Source organism: Paroedura picta, chromosome 1, assembly GCF_049243985.1.
Source record: "Paroedura picta isolate Pp20150507F chromosome 1, Ppicta_v3.0, whole genome shotgun sequence".
NCBI lineage: Eukaryota > Metazoa > Chordata > Lepidosauria > Squamata > Gekkonidae > Paroedura > Paroedura picta.
Window position 1 is genome coordinate 167894646 of NC_135369.1, and position 14216 is coordinate 167908861.

Genomic DNA, 14216 nt, shown 5'->3' on the forward strand with positions numbered 1-14216 from the left:
CTTGCCTTTAGTTAGTATGACAAAATGCTTTTGTAATGCCACAAATTTCTATGTTCTGAAACAGCTTAAATATCACTTTGAAAATTACCCTGTTATCTTGAATGGTGGAATCCAGTTAATTGTACTCTGGCTACAATCCATATAAGTGACATTTGACCTCAGCAAGGAGCATTAATGTACTAAATAGAGCTTAAAGGGTTTTAAACATGCATACTTAAGCGCCGTTGGAATCAGGAGGACTTAACTTCTGAATACACATGGTTAGGATCAGGCTGTAAATATCCCTAACTGTGGCAGAAGCTGATGCCTGTTTCCTTGTATAGACCTCAAAAATTAATACAAGATTGTCCACAGAAACTGTAGCCCTCTAGAACACCAATTTCCACCCTTCAATCCACCCAACCCCAACAGAACCTAACAAGGTCCTGGGGACAGTCCTGTGTAGTGTTTGGACTAGGCTTTCTCAACCTGGGTTGTGAGAAACGCTTCTTGATGGCTCTGGATGGGTTTTCTGAATGGGTGGAACTGCTTTTTAAGTATTTTTAAAAATTGTTCAACATTTGTCAGGTGATTTGAGCATATATGGTGATGTTGACTTACCTCCTCCTCCCAAAATGGCCAATGATGAACCTGGAGGGGGTGGGAAGAGAAGGGACCCCAGGTGAGTGTGTACACAGCTATACTTCCCAACCATATCCTGCACCATCACACCACTTCTAGGAAGCCTGAAGAATGTTTCAGGGGATTCTCAATGGTAAAAAAAGTTGGAGAAGGTTTAGTCAGACTGGCTGCCATAGAAGCTTTCTGAATGATCTTGGGCCTAAGAGACCTCATAGGGTTGTTGTGAGGATAAAATGAAGGCACGGAGAATGTCGCATGCCGCTCTGTTTCCCCACTGGGGAGAAAGGGAGGATAGAAGTGACATCAATGAATAAATCGACAGATAATTAGTCCCAAAAGAATGTTCTAATAAGCTACCAAAATTTATGTTTTCTTTTCGACCCCGTTTCTCTTTGTCTGATCCTATCTGGATCTTTGTAGGAAGGAAAGGGGGTATTTATCAATAAACATGTTTTTGCTTATTTAAAATTTAAAATGTTCATTGGCCATTGTGCCAAAGGTGTCCTAAAAAACTAACACTTTTAGTGGTAATTATCAGTATAACAATACTACATAGTGCAGGGGGTTGGATTAGATGACCCACGAGGTCCCTTCCAACTCTATGATTTTATGATTCTATGAATATGGTAAGAGCCATATTGTGGTGCAGAGTGGTAAGGTAGCAGACATGCAGTCTGAAACTCTGCCCATGAGGCTGGGAGTTCGATCCCAGCAGCCGGCTCAAGGTTGACTCAGCCTTCCATCCTTCCGAAGTCTGTAAAATGAGTACCCAGCTTGCTGGAGGGTAAACGGTAATGACTGGGGAAGGTACTGGCAAACCACCCCGTATTGAGTCTGCCATGAAAACGCTAGAGGGCGTCACCCCAAGGGTCAGACATGACCCAGTGCTTGCTCAGGGGATACCTTTACCTTTACCTTCTAATATGGTATAGGACCTCCATTTCTCCTAGACTCCAGAGTTCTTCCAGGAGAAGCAATCTCTGCAGCCTGGAGATCAGTTGATATTCTGGGAGAACTCTAGGACCCACCTGGAGGTTGGCAACCCAAGTTACCTTCCATACTGAGGCATTCTCCTGGGAAAACTGCAGCAACTTCTTCTCTATCAGTTCCACAGGTTTGACTGAATCCCCATCCTTCAGCCGTGGAAGTCTTTTGGAGAACTTCAGCATGGTGGGGAGACAGTCATCCTACTCATGATAGCATTCATTTTCAGGTGTGGGCTGAACATGCTGCACAGCTGCTTTCCAGCTACACACCCCAGCCTCATTCCTCTGGGTCTGTAAAGTGCTGCCAAATCATGGCTGACTTATGACAACCCCACAAGGTTTTCAAGGGAAGAGACTAACAGAGATGGTTTGCTATTGTCCTCCTCTGCATATTGGGCCTGGAACTCCTTGAGGGTGCCACTCCTTTTCTTTCCCCACAACATGCACCCTGCAAGGTAGTAGAGGCCGAGAGAGCGAGATTGCTCTGTGAGAACAGCTTCTAACAGGGCTGTGATGAGCCCAAGGTCACCCAGCTGGCTGCATGTGGAGGAGGAGCGGGGAATCAAACCCAGCTCGCCAGATTATAAACCACCACTCCTAATCACTGCACCAAACTGGCCCACTTCTGTAGCTGGTGAGTCTCATTTGTTTCTTTGATGCCATCACTCTGTTGCTTGTGTTCAAACGGTGCAAGAACAGATGCCAAATCACTGAAGTTCATTAATATGATGGGGGGGGGGGCAATAGGACTACAGTTCTACCCAAGTGGGAAGCACACACATCTAAGACAGTGTTGTTTTCAACTGTTTTGTTTTGTCCTCCGTTTTCGAGAGCCAGCTTTCGAGAGCCAGTGGTTAAGAGTGGTGTCTGTTTGTTTGTTTGTTTGTTTATTTATTTATTTATTTGCTGCCGTTCCGAATTGGGCTCGCGGCGGTTTACATAGTGAAAGAATAAAAACACAACAAAACCCCCATAATGCTCTTAATACATTATTAAACAATAAGACGGCAGACGAAAGAAAACCCACTAGCAACTCACCCCCTCGACCACCCCCTCGACCAATTTAGAGAACTGGGTTTGAATCCCCACTCCTCCACGTGTGGCCAGCTGGGTGACCTTAGGCCACCCACAGTTCTCTCAGCCTCACTTACCTCCCAGGGTGCCGTTTGTGGGGAGAGGAAGGGTAGGTGATTGTAAGCCACTTTGAGACTCCTTCGGGTAGTAAAAAGTGGGGTACAAAAACACCACCTCTTCCTCTGCCTTTCCACCAGTCCTCTTAGATAGTTAGCAGCAGTGGCATCCGGGGGTCTTGCAGAACCCCCCTTGTCCCCACTCCCAGCATTGCCTCAGTGGCTAAAAAAAACAATTGCATGGAACTCTGCATTTCCCGTTCTGTCAAAGTATAATAAATTGGATAGAAAGAATTGAGTGAACAGAGCACGCTTATTTAGGGGAATTGGGGCAACATGACCCGGTTGTTATTTTTTGACCAATAGTTAACTACACGACTTGTTATTTTTCGCATGAATGTGTCCACAGAATGAGATGGTTGAAACAAGACAGATCACTTTTCAGTTCTGGAGTGTCCAATTATATGGGTGAATTCAGGTTAGTCTACACCAGGGGTAGCCAAACGGTGACACTCCAGATGTCTGTGGACTACAATTACCATAAGCCCCTGCCACAAAGAACTGGCTCGGGATTTACAGTATACATCAGGGGTAGTCAAACTGCGGCCCTCCAGATGTCCATGGACCCCAATTCCCATGAGCCCCTGCCAGCGAATGCTGGCAGGGGCTCATGGGAATTGGGATCCATGGACATCTGGAGGGCCGCAGTTTGACTACCCCTAGTATACATTTTAATAAAAAAGGTGATTATTCTGGAATAACCCCTGTCAGGACAATCCTTATATTGCTGTTCCGTTCCCTCCATACCTTGAGCACTTTCAACCTTCTTTGTGCTCATCCTCTTCTGGGGTGAAGAAAAATTACAGACTGAGGCAGCAAATTCATCCTATGACAGCCTGCATGTCTGCATATCCATGTGTTTAAATACCCTCCCCTAACATGGTAATCGTGCACACCCATCTAAATAAACGCAAGTGCTGCATTTGAGTATCATTTGAATCCCATGGCGTAAGATCTTTCCTATCTGCTGGGTTGCCTCTTCCAGGACAGAGACTTTATTGGAAGATAAGAATGAAAGTTTGCTACTATCCCACATTCATAAAAACAGATCCAGATGTTAGAGGATGCATGGAAGACCCTGCGTGGCATTCCATCAAACAAAACTATCTCAGCTTCCATAGTACCTATCATCGGGGGTGGCGTCCATCCTTAAATGTAAGTATTTAGACAGCTGTTTAATTAAAGTTTCAAGGTTACATTTCGGAGGAGGTAACTCATTTATAACCGGCAAAGCTCAGTTCTTTTCTCTCCCCCCCCCCTCCCCTAGGCACCATTCCTTCTCCCTTCGAGGCTAATGCTCTTATCAGTTGCTTCCAGTTGAGTGCAAATAATAGTGACAGCTTTAAAGTAAGCCATTTGATCTCCCCACCTCTACAAATCTGTTTCATGTGTTTTATGTACTTGTCAAGGGGATGGGGGAAAGGGATGCTACTCTGCTTGTTGGCATCTTAATTGTAAATAGAATCCCTCTGTTCCCCTGTTCCCAATCAGATTATATCACCGTGCCACTTATTTTGCAGATAATTCACGATCATAGCAGCCTTCGTCCTCTTATTTTGGAAACTATATTTTCCAGATATTCAGGGAAATAAAGTCATTTGAATCATGGTGTTATTAGGGCCTGCACTTCACATTCTGGAAAAGCAAAAAAAAAAAAAAAAAGCATTCCAAATTGTCTTGCATTTGTTGTTGTTGTTGTTGTTGTTGTCAGCCATTCAGTTGAGTCCAACTCTTGGCGATCCCATGGCACAGCTGTCACCCTGATCCCGCACTGCCAGCCTTAGCCATGCAATGTTCTGGCTGGTGTCCATTTTGATCATGGACGCCATGCTCTTCGTTGGTCTGGTTTCCTTTTTGTACTGACCAATCCTAGCATAAATGCTTTCTCCATTGAGTTGGATCACATGATATAGCCAAAGTAGGTGAGCCGGAGTTTAATGATTTTGCGTACCAATGATATATCAGACTTTATGCGTTGTAGCATTCCCTTGTCCTGAATATAGCTGATAATAAATAATTGCCACATATTATGCATGGCTCTGCTTCTTGTACCCTCAGAGTTAAAGCATGTGTACCACAACCAACTCATCAACTATCCTGTGTCACACTTTAATTATTTTTGTTGCTACTAGAAGTATAGCAGAGGCAATGGATTTCCCAACTCAATCTCAAAACTGAGAGCCAATAGCATCTTGGGGAAGGAGTAATTTTGTTTGTTTGTTTGTTTGTTTATTTATTTATTTATTTATTTGAAAGAGTGAGATCAGCATGGTGGGACAAGAGGCAGAACTGAACTGAGAAACCCTGAGGGGAAAAAAACAATTGATATACAATCATGAACAATGGATCTTCATGCCATTGGTCAGTTTCGGTTTAATTACTGTGAAAGAACACTTGCATAGTTTTACGGTTGGGGGTCACCACAACATGAGGAACTGTATTAAAGTGTTGTGGCATTAGGAAGGTTGAGAACCGCTGCTCTAGGACTTCCAACTCTGGCTTGGGGAATTCTGGGAGGTTTAGGTCCCTTGGGAAAGTGGAGTTGTGGAGGGAAAGGAGTTCATCAGGCATGTGATGTCATAGAGCAGTGGTGGCCAACCATGGCTCTCCGGATGGCCATGGAGTACATGATGTCAGGGGCTCGTGGTAATTGTAGTCCATGGATATCTGGAGAGCCACAATTTCGCCATCCCTGCCATAGAGTGTACACTCTGAACCTGTTATGGCATTTTCTCCAGGGGAACTGATTGCTGAAATCTGCTTATCAGTTGTAATTCTGGGAGAACTTCAGCAACACCTTCAGGCGTTTCCATGTTCTTCTCTAGTGAAATGATGTCTGCCATGAATACTGCTTGTCACAAACTGCTGGGTATAGCAGAGTATATTTTATGTAAGAGAGTTAATATATAAATTATGAGACCAGACAAGGAAGTATCGAAGTATATAAAAAAACTGTTTTACTAGCTAACAAGATAGGGGAAGATACAACAAGGAAAATACATAGCTTCCTATGAGCACAGTCAGGAGGTCTATTCCTTAGCTGTTTACATGGTGAAGATTCAAGATGGGTCTCCCTCTGCCTAAAGCAGATCTCTTCTCTTCCTGTCAAAGTTACATGAGAACAGGCACGTTCACAATGGAGTCAACAATTTACATTTCAAGTAAACAAGTCACATGATCCACATTGCCCATTCCCACTAGCAACAAGTGTAAACAAACTGTTTAACTGACAGTCAGTGGCTGACTCTTGCTAAAAAGACAAAGTATAACACAAACTTTATTGAATTGTGGTTTCTCTTCCCTTTGTCATTGCAGGCTTCCTAAATGGAATTTATTTATTTATATTATTTATAGTCTATTAGAACAGTGCACTTTGACAGGAGAAGCATGGATGCAGTTACTTACATAAGCCCTGTTCCTTCAGTTGTTTGGAATCATGTTTGACCAACCAACCGTAAAACAGTGTAATCCTAAACTCTTTTCTAAATTCGTTGAAGTTTATCAGTCTAGAAAGGTATAAAACCCTTTAAAATTAAACTGAAGGTCTCCTTCCCCAGGAATATAATGCAAACCATCAGAATGCTAGTAGCCATCTAATGTTTCCATGATCAGAGTTAGATTTATGTACAGGCTAAGGGAAGGCAAATGTGATTCTGCGCTCCCCCACATGCAGCCAGCTGGGTGACCTTGGGCTCACCACAGCACTGATAAAACTGTTCTGACCGAGCAGTGATATCAGGGCTCTCTCAGCCTCACCCACCCCACAGGGTGTCTGTTGTGGGGAGAGGAAAGGGAAGGTGACTGTAAGCCGCTTTGAGCCTCCTTCGGGTAGAGAAAAGCGGCATATAAGAACCAACTCTTCTTCTTCTATCACCTTCTAATGTCTGTTCCATCTTCAGTATTTCAACATATTTTCTTAATTGTACATCTCATTTTAGTTTTCTAACGATTACACCAGGTGAAATCATAGCAGGTTAATCACAAAAGCAGCGTTGCTGCACAACTTTTACAATTCTGATCCAGCAGTTTTAGAAGTCCCACCACAAAATCTGTTTCTACACATTAAGTTTGACACACATTCCTGCAAAAGATTTAATTGAGTAGAGCCCACAACATTTGGATCTTGTTTATAGACATTTTTAATATTGTGTGTTCTAATTCCATTGCATACATCTGGCACTGCAAAGTGACTCATGCATTTATGACATCCATGCATTTATGACATCCTGGTTTCATGGAAGTCTACACAACGTGCTGAAGCTGCAGTTTTCACGAACTGACTCAGAAAATGTACCTGATCCAAAATGTTTTGGCTAGGGTGTTGATAAGCACCCTATGCAGTGAGCATGTTATTTCTGTATTGAGAGATTTTGATTGCCTTTTAGTATATTATTTATTCAATTTGTATACCACTTCTCACTGAAGAAAGAGCCTCTTGTGGCGCAGAGTGGTAAGGCAGCCGTCTGAAAGCTTTGCCCATGAGGTTGGGAGTTCAATCCCAGCAGCCGGCTCAAGGTTGACTGAGCCTTCCATCCTTCCGAGGTCGGTAAAATGAGTACCCAGCTTGCTGGGGGGTAAAACGGTGATGACTGGGGAAGGCACTGGCAAACCACCCCGTATTGAGTCTGCCATGAAAACGCTGGAGGGCGTCACCCCAAGGGTCAGACATGACCCGGTGCTTGCACAGGGGATACCTTTACCTTTTACCTTTACCTCTCACTGAAGTGCTGGTTTTGAGCACTAAAGCCCATAATGGTTTGGGGCCAAGATATATGAAGAACCATCTGCTTCCATATTGTCCAGCCAGTTATGGTCATTGAATACAACTATGGGGACTGTGCTCTTTGTGCCTCCAATTAGTTAGGAGGAGGTGAGATGGGAGAGAGCTTTTTGAAGGTGTTGTGTGATGATTCTGAAATAGCTTCCCCTTACAGGCTTAGTTGGAGCTGAAATTTCTGTTTCACTTAGCATTAGTATATTGTTTATGTATTCTTCTGTTGTTGTCCTTGTTTAGATGCTCTTGAGTTTAATGTGCATTTATTTTATCTGCTAGGCATCCCTCCTTAACATCACCTTTTTCTCTAACTAAGATGAGATATTTTGTCTGTATTCCAAAACCCCTTGTTAGAAGAAGTAGTTTTTATATATCCTGCTTTTCACTATCTGAAGTAGTAAAGCAATAGTAAATTTTAGTAAAGTGTTAGTAAAACAATAGTAAAGTCATGGTGAAGCTGTAGTAAAGTCATGGCAAAGCCATAGTAAAGCTGTAGTAAAGTGGTGGTGAAGTGTTAGTAAAGTGTTAGTAAAGCAGTAGTAAAGTATTAGTGAAGCAATAGTAAAGTCATGGTGAAGTTGTGAAGTCATAGAAAAGCAGTAGTAAAGCAGTAGTGAAGTGTTAGTGGTGAAGCTGTAGTGAACTGTTAGTAAAGCTGTAGTGAACTGTTAGTAAAGCTGTAGTAAAGTAATAGTAAAGTGTTAGTGAAGCCACAGTAAGGTAGCAGTAAAACGGTAGTAAGTTGCTAGTGAAGTATTAGTGAAGCTGTTGTAAAGCAGTAGTAAAGTGTTAGTAAAGCTGTAGTGGAGTGTTAAGCTGTTGTGAAGTGGGAGTAAAGTGTTAGTAGAGTGGTAGTAAAGTGGTAGTATTGTGTTAGTGAAGTAGTAGTAGAGTGTTAGTAAAGCTGTAGTAGAGTGGTATTAGAGCAATAGTATAGTGGTAGTATTAGTGAAGTATTAGTGAATTATTAGTGAAGCGGTAGTGGAGTAGTGGTGAGGTGGTAGTAAAGCAGTAGTAAAGTTATAGTAAAATATTAGTAAAGTTGTAGTGAAGCAATAGTGAAACAGTAGTAAAGTAGCAGTAAAGTATTAGTAAGGTAGTAGTGAAGCAATAGTGAAGCGGTAGTACAGTAGTGGTAAAGTAGTAGTGGTAGTAATAGTAGTCTTAAAATGAAGCTTTGTGGCTTTGACAGGAAAGTGCCACCTGCCTACCTCTTTCAATTTTGCACTAGTGGAGCAAGCTGTATGAATGTAGCGAAAGCTTGCATAGGGCAGGCAGTAGGGGATAGATTTGGAACAATATCAACTTTTTGTAGCAGCCCACTTGTACTACATGTTGGGAGGTCCCCCTAATCTTAAGCAGTAACTTTTCCATTGGGTGCATGATTTGCTGTTGAAACTGGTTGCCACGATCTTGTTCCATTCACAACCCACTGAGAATAAATTTCAAAACTAATTATAGTCGGTCACTTAAAAGTTACCATTAATACCTTTTCTGTTCAGACAATTCAGAATCTACAAGTTATTTGTGTTCATTACAGGCATACATTTATGTCTACTTGTAATGCTTATCTTTGATTTAGTGCTAGACTTTTAGCATTTGGTTTCAAAAGGCAAAGATGTCTTGCCAAGTCTACTGCCTTAGTAACCAATATCATACACTGGGTGTGCTTACTATAGTAGCTATTTATTTGTATATCTCAAAATGCAGAGCTGCCTTTCCTAATTGCCTTGTTCCCCTTCCTGAGCTGCCTGTAGCCTTTGGACTTCTTATAGCAAGCTGTCTAGAAACATGCTTTCCATTGCTGCCTCTGAAGATTCAGGTCATTGCGATGCTTGGAATATTTATCTATTAATACTGTGTAATTTCCATGGTGATAGTTTACTTCTTGACAGGTATTATATGCAGGACTGGAATTTTGCAGTTGGCTAATCACGTGTGCTGAATTCAGTTTGCTGAGTACAGCTTTCCCCCAAAAGTTCTTTCCACCCTGAAAGGACAATATTGTTTCAGAAAATAACACTGAATCATAGCAGAGTATGAAATAATTATCACCCTCTAGATCAGTGGTCCCCAACCCCCGGGCCAGGGGCTGGTCCGTGGATCAGTCGGTACCAGGCCACGGCTCCTCCTCGTCCTCCTCCCTGGGTCCCTCGTCCTCGGAGGCTTCCCTGCCACTCTGCTGCCGGCTCACCTTTGGTGCTCTCCAGGGCCGCCATGGCTGGGGCTCCCCCTTGGCGTGGCAGCTGCTGCTGGCAGCGTCCCCCCAGCGGGCGGCGGTAAGTCAGGGGCGCTGGCAGGAAAGCAAGTGGAGCAGGGGCTTAGGCGGCGGCAACGTCCCTCGGCAAAAGACTAACCCCCCTGCCGGGCCTCAGTAAAATTGTCAAGCGTAGACCAGTCCCTGATGATAAAAGGGTTGGGGACTACTGTACTAAACCATATTCTGTTGCTAGTCCAAATGATACAACTCTAGTAGAACTGCAGAAAGTCCAAGCTTTGGCTTTCAAGTAAAGCTGAAATGTTAAAGTCCCTCAAAAGATTCAAATTGTCTGAGCAGAGCTACTAGGGTGTAGTCTGCACAGGGCTTTTTACCCACTCCCAGTTCGAATGAATCCCTGCAATCTACACTGAATTCGATTTCCGCTTGATTTTGGGCGCTTTAAAGTTTCCCTGTGCAAAATGCATGATTGATTCATGTTGACCCTACCTTTCCCCCACAGAATCCAGAATGGCGTCTTTTTGCAAATTAATTTACTGCTCTGTGTTTGGGAGCAAGGGAGCCTTCCCTGATTGGCCAGGTCACCGGTTCAAGGATTTCTTGGATCCTGGTTGCAAGGCTTTATTCCCCTTCCTCTGCTGGCTCCAGTCCTCCCCCTCCCCCCCCCCCCCCGGTTCAAGAAAAGAAAGAAAGACCCACCTGCTGCGCTTGCCTTCCCTCCCTGTTCTGAGCTTCCCTAATCATGTGCAGAACACTTTTCTGTTTCAAGGGAGGGGGGAATAGAGGAAGACCCAATTCAAATTGATCTGAATTCAGCAGGATCCACACTGGAATAAAAAAAGTAAGTGCAGAATCAGCCTAGGTCTCTTGGCTAGGGCACCCTTTGCACCCATTGCCTGATGTTTGGAGAAAAATTAAAAGCATGTCTGTTGGACTGATAGCCTGATGTCAATTCTTGGGAAAACTTGGGCTTTAGATTCCATAGAGGCACGACTTCACTTTCAGGGTCTCCTAGAAGTTAATATGTCATCACCAATGGTGGCTCCCTCACAGTCTCCAACCGGTTGCTACGACATGTCGAGCAGCCCTATGTCAGTGTCTTGAATTTTAAAAATTATTTATTTATATGCAATACCAAAATTATCCCCCCCACACACACACAGTCAAAGAGGAAGAGTCACTCCTGAGCCATCAGGACTAAAGGTAAAGGTAAAAGTATCCCTTGTGCAAGCACTGGGTCATGTCTGACCCTTGGGGTGACACCCTCTGGCGTTTTCTTGGGAGACTCAATACGGGGTGGTTTGCCAGTGCCTTCCCCAGTCATTACCGTTTACCCCCCAGCAAGCTGGGTACTCATTTTACTGACCTCGGAAGGATGGAAGGCTGAGTCAACCTTGCGCCGGCTGCTGGGATCGAACTCCCAGCCTCATGGGCAGAGCTTCAGACTGCATGTCTGCTGCCTTACCACTCTGCACCACAAGAGGCTCTTTTCCATCAGGACTAGGGACTAAGAAATAGTTATTTTTAATTATTTACTGAGTTTAGATTAGATTCTTACGCTAAATTACAAATATGTTTTATTTGATTTTGCACTTGTTTCCTCTGAGAGGTGAACTGCCCTGAGCTTTTTGGAAGGGCAGTATTAAAATGTAATCATAATAGATAAATAAAATAAATGTTCAGCTTTAATCCCCTGACAAGAGTTTTGCTACCACATCATTCTGTCTAGGTCTAACCCGGATAAAATTAGCAACCAATTGATCATGTTGGTGTATCAGAAAAGGGCCTAATCTTATCTGCATTTCAGAAATGGTTCCAGTGGTAGCTTGTGACTTTGATTACGCAGAGAAAAGCCCTAATCAGATTCCTTTCCATAAAACTGCAGTTGATCCAGCTTCCTTGAACTGACAGATCAAAGCCCTTTCTTTCCTTCTATCTGCAGGGTGGCTCATTAGGACGAGGTTGTCAGGGTTAGAATCATGCAACAGTTTTACTTCTGGGTTAGAACGCTATTCCTCTCTTATCAGTCTGTGAGGTCCAAAGTGAGAAGAACAAAGTAGGTATTGCTGACATGAGATGCATTTAATACAACCGGGAGCTGCTGAACTTGGACATATGTATAATTCTTCGTTTTTTAAGATCTCTGATTGTGTCTTAACAAGAATCGCAGGGAATGCAGGAAAACCAATTCTATCAGAAATCTTCAGAGGTGAACCATGTAGCTGAGCAGTCTGTGCAGATAGATTCGAGTGGGTAGCTGTGTTAGTCTGAAGCTGCAGGACAAATTTAGAGTCCAGTCGCACCTTTAAGACCAACCAAATTTTATTCAAGATATCAGCTTTTGTGTGCACGCACGCTTTATTGGATACATTGCTGCTGGACTCTAAATCTGTGAAAATGCTTTGTAAAACATGAAACTCAAAAAGCATTTTTTTAGATTGGGAAAAAAAAACTTCCTTTAAAAAAACAATTGGCTACTGATAGATTTTCAGAAAACCGAGATATCTGACATTGCAATTCTGAACAGATTTATGTCTTTCTGAGAAGGGTGTATCTTTACTTAACATTGTATTGCAAGCGTGGGGAATTTTAATTTTGAATATTTATTGACTTTTGACATGTTAAAATGTGTTAGACAAAGGTAATTTGCATCGAAGAACCATTTTGCATTGAAGAACTGTTGCTTTGTGCTGTTTATGCTCTAATATGAAACCTTGAGCAGAATTCATACTGTTTTGTGATCTTTTAGAAAGGAGAAGGAGGGACTTTCTAATTAAAGAGAAGCTGGTTGTGGATCCCACTGAAACATTATCTTGATGAAGAAGAAGAAGAAGAAGAGTTGGTTCTTATATGCCGTTTTTCCCTACCCGAAGGAGGCTCAAAGCGGCTTACATTCGCCTTCCCATTCCTCTCCCCACAACAGACACCCTGTGGAGTGGGTGAGGCTCAGAGAGCCCTGATATCACTGCTCGGTCAGAACAGTTTTATCAGTGCCGTGGCGAGCCCAAGGTCACCCAGCTGGTTGCATGTGGGGGAATGCAGAATCGAACCCGGCATGCCAGATTAGAAGTCCGCACTCCTAACCACTACACCAAACTGATGCTATTTCCTTGCCATCTCAACATTTATTTCATTTATCAGATGATATTATTCACATCCTTACCACAGTTCCTCTATATATTCTTGAAATGGCCATCTGGGCGGCACGGTCCGGGTCTCTGGTCTGCTGTCTGGGTCTGTCCGGCCCTAGGAAACCACAGGCAGTGGGCCAATCCGGAGGCGGCCAGCTTCAGATTGGGACAGCCCGTAGTGAGCCCGCCTCCCCCGCAGCGTTGGACCACTCGCCCAGCCTCACCGCCACACAGCTCCCGGGAGGCGAGGGCTGCGCTTGGCCAATTTGCCTCCTTCCTGACTCCAGGGCGCCCGGCTGCCCTCCGCTGAGGCACCCACTCCCAAAAAGCATGACCGGCAGTGGTGGCCCATGGCCCTCCGCCCGCCACGGAGCCGCCACCTCTACAGAGGCCTTCCCACCTGCAGAGGTCCACCGCCCTCTGGCTGCCCACCGCCACATAGTTATTTGTATTGCTAAAATACAAGAACATTTCACAAGCCACTGACATTGTAAATGCAATAGCCGTCTAACTAGAAAGGAATCGCACCTCAATTTATTAAGTATTAAACCTCTTTTGCTACTTATTTCTTCTTTTGTATTTCAATCAGAAACCTACATTCATAATCCAGCTCTTCGTTCCGCCATTACTCTCCCTTTCTCCCTCCCATTAAATAAAAAATCTTACATGATTGGTTACCAGTTATGGCCCAGGTCAAGAAAATGAGATGATTACTATACTATTCAAATCTAGTTATTCCTGAAGTCAGTATAAATAATTTTCAACACTCATGGCTATAAGAAATAAATCACAAGGGCCGGGGTGGATATTGAGGCCCCTCATCCTCTCTGTGCCATGGTCCTGAGCAGGATATGACTACTACAAAATGCTACAAAAGAGACTTTTGACCTTCATAAACTGAGAGGCAATGATCCTTCCAGAGGGAGAAGGGTCATTGTGACAACATTCAGCATACCTTATTTCAATCAGTGTCTCTAGCCAGTGTATAAAACAGAACCCTGAATATGCCTCAATGCCCAAGTCTAAAAATGTCTTTCTTTTTAAAGCAACCAAAATGTGTTGCCAACTGGCCTGTGTGATTGGCTGGATATCCTAACATCTTGTGTCGGAAAAGAAATGTCACTTGACGAAACGAAACATGCAGCAGAATATTCCATTGTCATCGAGTTGAACGAAACTCCACTTTTAAAAATAATCGCTGCCCCATCTCCATCTTGAGCATGACACTCTGAGTGACTTACATTCAAAAATGTTCACACTTGGAACAAAACTTTCATTTTGTTCAGTTTCACCTTT

The 14216-nt window shown here is 43.4% G+C and overlaps 1 long non-coding RNA gene across 1 annotated transcript in view; it reads left to right on the forward strand.

Annotated features, from left to right (window-relative positions):
- LOC143820385 (uncharacterized) overlaps positions 1-14216 on the forward strand; it is a 63787-nt gene that overhangs the window by 10083 nt on the left and 39488 nt on the right. The window contains exon 2 of the long non-coding RNA XR_013225329.1: positions 3783-3952. This is a non-coding gene — a long non-coding RNA (uncharacterized LOC143820385). The remainder of the gene's footprint in view (positions 1-3782; positions 3953-14216) is intronic.